Genomic DNA, 9,964 nt, shown 5'->3' on the forward strand with positions numbered 1-9,964 from the left:
GGCGCCAGGGGCATGGGTGCGGCTGCCCTCCCTCCCCCCCTCTATATATAGGGTCCCCAAGGGGGGGCGGCCATGGAGATCCAATCTCCCAAGGGGGCGGCGGCCAAGGGGGTGGAGTGCCCCCCAAGGCAAGTGGGGCGCCCCCCACCCTAGGGTTCCCAACCCTAGGCGCAGGGGGAAGGCCCAAGGGGGGCGCACCAGCCCACTAGGGGCTGGTTCCCCTCCCACTTCAGCCCATGGGGCCCTCCGGGATAGGTGGCCCCACCCGGTGGACCCCCGGGACCCTTCCGGTGGTCCCGGTACAATACCGGTGACCCCGAAACTTGTCCCGATGGCCGAAATAGCACTTCCTATATATAATTCTTTACCTCCGGACCATTCCGAAACTCCTCGTGACGTCCAGGATCTCATCCAGGACTCCGAACAACTTTCGGGTTACTGCATATTCATATCTCTACAACCCTAGGGTCACCGAACCTTAAGTGTGTAGACCCTACGGGTTCGGGAGACATGTAGACATGACCGAGATGGCTCTCCGGTCAATAACCAACAGCGGGATCTAGATACCCATGTTGGCTCACACATGCTCCTTGATGATCTCATCGGATGAACCACGATGTCGAGGATTCAAGCAACCCCGTATACAATTCCCTTTGTCAATCGGTACGTTACTTACCCGAGATTCAATCGTCGGTATCCCAATACCTCGTTCAATCTCGTTACCGGAAAGTCACTTTACTCGTACCGTAATTCATGATCCCGTGACCAGACACTTGGTCACTTTGAGCTCATTGTGATGATGCATTACCGAGTGGGCCCAGAGATACCTCTCCATCATACGGAGTGACAAATCCCAGTCTTGATCCGTGTCAACCCAACAGACACTTCCGGAGATACCCGTAGTATACCTTTATAGTCACCCAGTTATGTTGTGACGTTTGGTACACCCAAAGCACTCCTACGGTATCCGGGAGTTACACGATCTCATGGTCTAAGGAAAAGATACTTGACATTGGAAAAACTCTAGCAAACGAACTATACGATCTTGTGCTATGTTTAGGATTGGGTCTTGTCCATCACATCATTCTCCTAATGATGTGATCTCGTTATCAATGACATCCAATGTCCATAGTCAGGAAACCATGACTGTCTGTTGATCAACGAGCTAGTCAACTAGAGGCTTACTAGGGACATGTTGGTGTCTATTTATTCACACATGTATTACGATTTCCGGATAACACAATTATAGCATGAATAAAAGACAATTATCATGAACAAGGAAATATAATAATAATGCTTTTATTATTGCCTCTAGGGCATATTTCCAACAGTCTCCCACTTGCACTAGAGTCAATAATCTAGTTACATTGTGATGAATTGAACACCCATGGAATTCTTGTGTTGATCATGTTTTGCTCTAGGGAGAGGTTTAGTCAACGGATCTGCTACATTCAGGTCCGTATGTACTTTACAAATATCTATGTCTCCATCTTGATCATTTTCACGAATGGAGTTGAAGCGACGCTTGATGTGCCTGGTCTTCTTGTGAAACCTGGGCTCCTTGGCAAGTGCAATAGCTCCAGTGTTGTCACAGAAGAGTTTGATCGGCCCCGATGCATTGGGTATGACTCCTAGGTCGGTGATGAACTCCTTCACCCAAATTGCTTCATGCGCTGCCTCCGAGGCTGCCATGTACTCCGCTTCACATGTAGATCCCGCCACGACGCTCTGCTTGCTACTGCACCAGCTTACTGCCTCACCATTCAAAATATACATGTATCCGGTTTGTGACTTAGAGTCATCCAGATCTGTGTCGAAGCTAGCATCGACGTAACCCTTTACGATGAGCTCTTCGTCACCTCCATAAACGAGAAACATTTCCTTAGTCCTTTTCAGGTACTTCAGGACATTCTTGACCGTTGTCCAGTGTTCCTTGCCGGGATTACTTTGGTACCTACCTACCAAACTTACGGCAAGGTTTACATCAGATCTGGTACACAGCATGGCATACATAATAGAACCCATGGCTGAGGCATAGGGGATGACACTCATCTCTTCTATATCTTCTCCCGTGGTCGGACATTGAGCTGAGCTCAATTTCACACCTTGCAACACAGGCAAGAACCCCTTCTTAGACTGATCCATATTGAACTTCTTCAATATCTTGTCAAGGTATGTGCTTTGTGAAAGACCTATGAGGTGTCTTGATCTATCTCTATAGATCTTGATGCCTAATATATATGCAGCTTCTCCAAGGTCCTTCATTGAAAAACTCTTATTCAAGTAGGCCTTAATGCTGTCCAAAAGCTCTATATCATTTCCCATCAAAAGTATGTCATCTACATATAATATGAGAAATCCTACAGAGCTCCCACTCACTTTCTTGTAAACGCAGGCTTCTCCATAAGTCTGCATAAACCCAAACGCTTTGATCATCTCATCAAAGCGAATGTTCCAACTCCGAGATGCTTGCACCAGCCTATAAATCGAGCGTTGGAGCTTGCACACCTTGTCAGCATTCTTAGGATCGACAAAACCTTCCGGCTGCATCATATACAATTCTTCCTTAAGGAAACCATTAAGGAATGCCGTTTTGACGTCCATTTGCCATATCTCATAATCATAGAATGCGGCAATTGCTAACATGATTCGGACGGACTTTAGCTTCGCTACCGGTGAGAAAGTCTCATCGTAGTCAACCCCTTGAACTTGTCAATAACCCTTAGCGACAAGCCGAGCTTTATAGATGGTCACATTACCATCCGCGTCTGTCTTCTCCTTGAAGATCCATTTATTTTCTATGGCTCGCCACTCAACGGGCAATTCAGTCAAAGTCCATACTTCGTTTTCATACATGGATCCTATCTCGGATTTCATGGCTCCTAGCCATTTGTTGGAATCCGGGCCCGCCATCGCTTCTTCATAGTTCGAAGGGTCACCGTTGTCTAACAACATGATTTCCAAGACAGGGTTGCCGTACCACTCTGGTGCGAAACGTGTCCTTGTGGACCTACGAAGTTCAGTAGCAACTTGATCTGATGTTTCATGATCATCATCATTAACTTCCTCTCTAGTCGGTGCAGGCACCTCAGGAACATTTTCTTGAGTTGCGCCATTTTCCGGTTCAAGAGGTAATACTTCATCAAGTTCTACTTTCCTCCCACTTACTTCTTACGAGAGAAACTCCTTCTCTAGAAAGGATCCATTCTTGGCAACAAAGATCTTGCCTTCGGATCTGAGGTAGAAGGTATACCCAATAGTTTCTTTAGGGTATCCTATGAAGACGCATTTTTCCGACTTGGGTTCGAGCTTTTCAGGTTGAAGTTTCTTGACATAAGCATCGCATCCCCAAACTTTTAGAAACGACAGCTTAGGTTTCTTCCCAAACCATAATTCATACGGTGTCGTCTCAACGGATTTCGACGGAGCCCTATTTAAAGTGAATGCGGCAGTCTCTAAAGCATAGCCCCAAAATGATAGCGGTAAATCGGTAAGAGACATCGTAGATCGCACCATATCTAATAGAGTGTGATTACGACATTCGGACACACCATTACGCTGAGGTGTTCCAGGCGGCGTCAGTTGTGAAACTATTCCACATTTTCTTAAGTGTGTGCCAAATTCGTGACTCAAGTATTCTCCTCCACGATCTGATCGCAAGAACTTGATTTTCCTGTCACGTTGATTCTCAACCTCACTCTGAAATTCCTTGAACTTTTCAAAGGTCTCAGACTTGTGTTTCATTAAATAGACATACCCATATCTACTCAAGTTATCCGTGAGGGTGAGAACATAACGATAGCCACTGCGAGCCTCAACACTCATTGGACCGCACACATCAGTATGTATGATTTCCAATAAGTTGGTTGCTCGCTCCATTGTTCCTGAGAACGGAGTCTTCGTCATTTTACCCATGAGGCATGGTTCGCACGTGTCAAATGATTCATAATCAAGAGACTCTAAAAGTCCATCCGCATGGAGCTTCTTCATGCGTTTGACACCTATGTGACCAAGGCGGCAGTGCCACAAGTATGTGGGACTATCATTATCAATCTTACATCTTTTGGTATTCACACTATGAATATGTGTAGCATTACGCTCGAGATTCATTAAGAATAAACCATTCACCATCGGAGCATGACCATAAAACATATCTCTCATATAAATAGAACAACCATTATTCTCGGATTTAAATGAGTAGCCATCTCGTATTAAACGAGATCCTGATACAATGTTCATGCTCAAACTTGGCACTAAATAACAATTATTGAGGATCAAAACTAATCCCGTAGGTAAATGTAGAGGTAGCGTGCCAATGGCGATCACATCGACCTTGGAACCATTCCCGACGCGCATCGTCACCTCATCCTTCGCCAGTCTCCGCTTATTCGGTAGCTCCTGCTTTGAGTTACAAATGTGAACAACTGCACCGGTATCAAATACCCAAGAGCTACTACGAGTACTGGTAAGGTACACATCAATTACATGTATATCACATATACCTTTCGTGATGCTGGCCTTCTTGTCTGCTAAGTATTTGGGGCAGTTCCGCTTCCAGTGACCACTTCCCTTGCAATAAAAACACTCAGTCTCGGGCTTGGGTCCATTCTTTGGCTTCTTCCCGGCAGCTTGCTTTCCGGGCGCGGCAACTCCCTTGCCGTCCTTCTTGAAGTTTTTCTTACCCTTGCCTTTCTTGAACTTAGTGGTTTTATTCACCATCAACACTTGATGTTCCTTTTTGACTTCTACCTCTGCTAATTTCAGCATTGCAAATACTTCAGGAATGGTCTTTTCCATCCCCTGCATATTGAAGTTCATCACAAAGCTCTTGTAGCTCGGTGGAAGCGACTGGAGGATTCTGTCAATGACCGCGTCATCCGGGAGATTAACTCCCAGCTGAGTCAAGCGGTTATGTAACCCAGACATAGTGAGTATGTGCTCACTGACAGAACTATTTTCCTCCATCTTACAGCTGAAGAACTTGTCGGAGACATCATATCTCTCGACCCAGGCATGAGCTTGAAAAACCATTTTCAGCTCTTCGAACATCTCATATGCTCCGTGTCTCTGAAAAGGTTTTTGGAGCCCCGGCTCTAAGCTGTATAGCATGCCGCACTGAACAAGGGAGTAATCATCGGAACGTGTCTGCCAAGCGTTCATAACGTCTTGTTCTACAGGGAGAACAGGTGCTTCACCTAGCGGTGCTTGTAGGACATAATCTTTCTTGGCAGCTATGAGGATGATCCTCAGGTTCCGGACCCAGTCCGTATAGTTGCTGCCATCGTCTTTCAGCTTGGTTTTCTCTAGGAACGCGTTGAAGTTGAGGACAACGTTGGCCATTTGATCTACAAGACATATTGTAAATATTTTAGACTAAGTTCATGATAATTAAGTTCATCTAATCAAATTATTCAATGAACTCCCACTTAGATAGACATCCCTCCAGTCATCTAAGTATAACATGATCCGAGTTAACTAGGCCGTGTCCGATCATCACGTGAGACGAACTAGTCAACATCAGTGAACATCTTCATGTTGATCGTATCTTCTATATGACTCATGCTCGACCTTTCGGTCTTCTTTGTTCCAAGGCCATGTCTGTACATGCTAGGCTCGTCAAGTCAACCTAAGTGTTTGCATGTGTAAATCTGTCTTACACCCGTTGTATGTGAACGTTGGAATCTATCACACCCGATCATCACGTGGTGCTTCGAAACAACGAACTGCCGCAACGGTGCACAGTTAGGGGGAACGCTTTCTTGAAATTATTATGAGGGATCATCTTATTTACTACCGTCATTCTAAGTAAACAAGATGCAAAAACATGATAAACATCACATGCAATCAAATAATAATAGTGACATGATATGGCCAATATCACATAGCTCCTTTGATCTCCATCTTGGGGCTCCTTGATCATCTTGTCACCGGCATGACACCATGATCTCCATCATCATGATCTCCATCATCGTGTCTCCATGAAGTTGCTCGCCAACTATTACTTCTACTACTATGGCTAACACGTTTAGCAATAAAGTAAAGTAATTTACATGGCGTTTCTCAATGACACGCAGGTCATACAAAAAATAAAGACAACTCCTATGGCTCCTGCCGGTTGTCATACTCATCGACATGCAAGTCGTGATTCCTATTACAATGGCATGAACATCTCATACATCACATATATATCATTCATCATTCATCACAACTTTGGCCATATCACATCACAAAACACTTGCTGCAAAAACAAGTTAGACGTCCTCTAATTATTGTTGCAAGTTTTACGTGGCTGCAATAGGGTTCTAGCAAGAACGTTTTCTTACCTACGTGAAAGCCACAACGTGATTTGTCAACTTCTATTTACCCTTCATATGGACCCTTTTCATCGAATCCGCTCCAACTAAAGTGGGAGAGCCAGACACCCGCCAGCCACCTTATGCAACTAGTGCATGTTAGTCGGTGGAACCGGTCTCACGTAAGCGTACGTGTAAGGTTGGTCCGGGCCGCTTCATCCCACAATACCGCTGAAGCAAAATAAGACTAGTAGCGGCAAGAAAGTTGACAACATCTACGCCCACAACAAATTGTGTTCTACTCGTGCAAAGAGAACTACGCATAGACCTAGCTCATGATGCCACTGTTGGGGAACGTTGCAGAAAACAAAAAAAATTCCTACGGTTTCACCAAGATCCATCTATGAGTTAATCTAGCAACGATTGATCGGATGCATCTACATACCTTTGTAGATCGCGAGCAGAAGCGTTCAAAGAACGGGGATGAGGGAGTCATACTCGACGTGATCCAAATCACCGGAGATCCTAGCGCCGAACGGATGGCACCTCCGCGTTCAACAGACGTACGGGCAGCGTGACGTCTCCTCCTTCTTGATCCATCAAGGGGGAAGGAGAGGTTGAGGAAGATGGCTCCAGCAGCAGCACGACGGCGCGGTGGTGGTGGAGAAGCAGTACTCCGATAGGGCTTCGCCGAGCTCTACGGAGGAGGAGGAGGTGTTGGAGGGGAGAAGGAGGCGCCAGGGGCATGGGTGCGTCTGCCCTCCCTCCCCCCCTCTATATATAGGGTCCCCAAGGGGCAGCGCTGGCCCTGGCGATCCAATCTCCCAAGGGGGCGGCGGCCAACGGGGTGGAGTGCCCCCCAAGGCAAGTGGGGCGGCCCCCACCCTAGGGTTCCCAACCCTAGGCGCAGGGGGAAGGCCCAAGGGGGGTGCACCAGCCCACTAGGGGCTGGTTCCCCTCCCACTTCAGCCCATGGGGCCCTCCGGGTTAGGTGGCCCCACCCGGTGGACCCCCGGGACCCTTCCGGTGGTCCCGGTACAATACCAGTGACCCCGAAACTTGTCCCGATGGCCGAAATAGCACTTCCTATATATAATTCTTTACCTCTGGACCATTCCGGAACTCCTCGTGACGTCCGGGATCTCATCCGGGACTCCGAAGAACTTTCGGGTTACTGCATATTCATATCTCTACAACCCTAGCGTCACCGAACCTTAAGTGTGTAGACCCTACGGGTTCGGGAGACATGTAGACAAGACCGAGATGGATCTCCGGTCAATAACCAACAGCGGGATCTGGATACCCATGTTGGCTCCCACATGCTCCTCGATGATCTCATCAGATGAACCACGATGTCGAGGATTCAAGCAACCCCGTATACAATTCCCTTTGTCAATCGGTACGTTACTTGCCCGAGATTCGATCGTCGGTATCCCAATACCTCGTTCAATCTCATTACCGGCAAGTCACTTTACTCGTACCGTAATGCATGATCCCGTGACCAGACACTTGGTCACTTTGAGCTCATTGTGATGATGCATTACCGAGTGGGCCCAGAGATACCTCTCCGTCATACGGAGTGACAAATCCCAGTCTTGATCCGTGTCAACCCAACAGACACTTTCGGAGATACCCGTGGTATACCTTTATAGTCACCCAGTTACATTATAACATTTGGTACACCCAAAGCACTCCTACAGTATCCGGGAGTTACACGATCTCATGGTCTAAGGAAAAGATACTTGACATTGGAAAAACTTTAGCAAACGAACTATACGATCTTGTGCTATGTTTAGGATTGGGTCTTGTCCATCACATCATTCTCCTAATGATGTGATCTCGTTATCAATGACATCCAATGTCCATAGTCAGGAAACCATGACTATCTGTTGATCAACGAGCTAGTCAACTAGAGGTTTACTAGGGGCATGTTGGTGTCTATTTATTCACACATGTATTACGATTTCCGGATAACACAATTATAGCATGAATAAAAGACAATTATCATGAACAAGGAAATATAATAATAATGCTTTTATTATTGCCTCTAGGGCATATTTCCAACATCAGCTACGATCTTGTGCCCTCGGCAGGGTATGGTAGATAGTCAGGCTTCTTAGCCTTTTTCATTTGTAGATGTGTGTACTCAGACATGTTAAGCTTCCGCATGAGCTTTGATTTGTATGCTATGTTGTTGGGTCATGAGACCCATGTTTGTAATATCTCGCTCCCTGGAGCCTAATGAATAAATTCTTGAGTCGTAGAGTTATGTTGTGATGCCATGTTGTATTTACACATATCGAGCATATTGTGTGTATGATTGAAATGCTTGGTATGTATGGGATCCGACAATCTAGTTGTTTATCCTTGGCAGCCTCTCTTATGGGGAAATGTAGTCTAGTGCTTTCATGAGCCATAGTAGTCCGCTACAGCCCGGTTCACCGGAGTCCTGCTAGCCCAGCACTACTGCTCAGGACACTTGACTTGCCGGCATGTGTTTCACTTCGTTCCTGTGTCTGTCCCTTCGGGGAAATGTCACGCGGTGACATTCGGAGTCCTGCCTAGCCTGCTTCAGCCCGGGTTCCCGGAGTCCTGTTAGCCTAGTGCTATAGCCCGGATTCACACGCTGCTGACCGACATGCTCGATGTGATTCATGTATGCCTGTCCCCATAGGTTGGTGCCGCTTTGGGTTCACGATTAGCCATGTCGGCCCGGGTTCTCTGTCATATGGATGCTAGCGACACTATCATATACGTGAGCCAAAAGGCGCAAACGGTCCCGTCCATGATAAGGCGACACCCGTGGGAATACCGTGTGTGAGACCGCAAAGTGATCAGGGTCCTGACAGCGTTGGTATCAGAGCCTGACTGCCTGTAGGATTACCAAGCCAAGTTGGTCGAAGTCGTGTCTAGAAATGCTTTAGTTATATAAGGGAATTGATTGTGGATGGGAACGTAAGGCTCTTTTTACTCCTTATCCTCATGACCTTCTGATCTGAGTCATCTTATCTTTTCTACGGGGATAAGAACTAGGCTTCTCTTCTATCTCTCAAGATGACATGTTACTAAACCGTAGTTGCCTAGGATTGTTGAGTTCAAGCCTCAGTTCAGTTCCTACTACTTCCATATGTTCATAGCTGGCCTCAGAACCTTGAGTTTGTGATGTTGAGTGGCTATGCCACCATTTTTTGCAGGTTGTCTCAAATCTTTTGAGCAATTACAGCCATTACGCTATCCGAGTCATCCCAGGTTTCTAAATAGTATGATGCACTTGAAAATCTTTCTTCCATGTTCCGTTGTATTTTGGTCTAGATTAAGCACACTAATCGGTGTGTTGAGGTACTCCGTTGCCTTGATGTGTATGTTGGAGTTAGTATTATGACCCTAGGTGTCCTCAAGAATTTAGCAATGCTTCCGTATCCCCAGTGTGATGATTCTGGCCATCATTCTTGAAAGCATCCCGTGATGCCATTTAGTTAGTAGGCATTCTATTTCTGGGTTTTTGAGCCCAAGTTCCACTCTAGTTACCTTTTGTTGATAGTGTTGCTAGTTCCTTTAGGATATTAGTAAACCTTGCGATAGTCCTCGAGGTCCGTGGTATTTCTTTCTTCCAGATACCATGAACTGCTTATGGCAGAAGTTCTTTTGAACCAAAATATCACAATCATAGT

This window comes from Triticum urartu, chromosome 3A (assembly GCF_056163025.1).
Source record: "Triticum urartu cultivar PI428250 chromosome 3A, HENAU_Tu73, whole genome shotgun sequence".
Classification (NCBI taxonomy): Eukaryota; Viridiplantae; Streptophyta; class Magnoliopsida; order Poales; family Poaceae; genus Triticum; species Triticum urartu.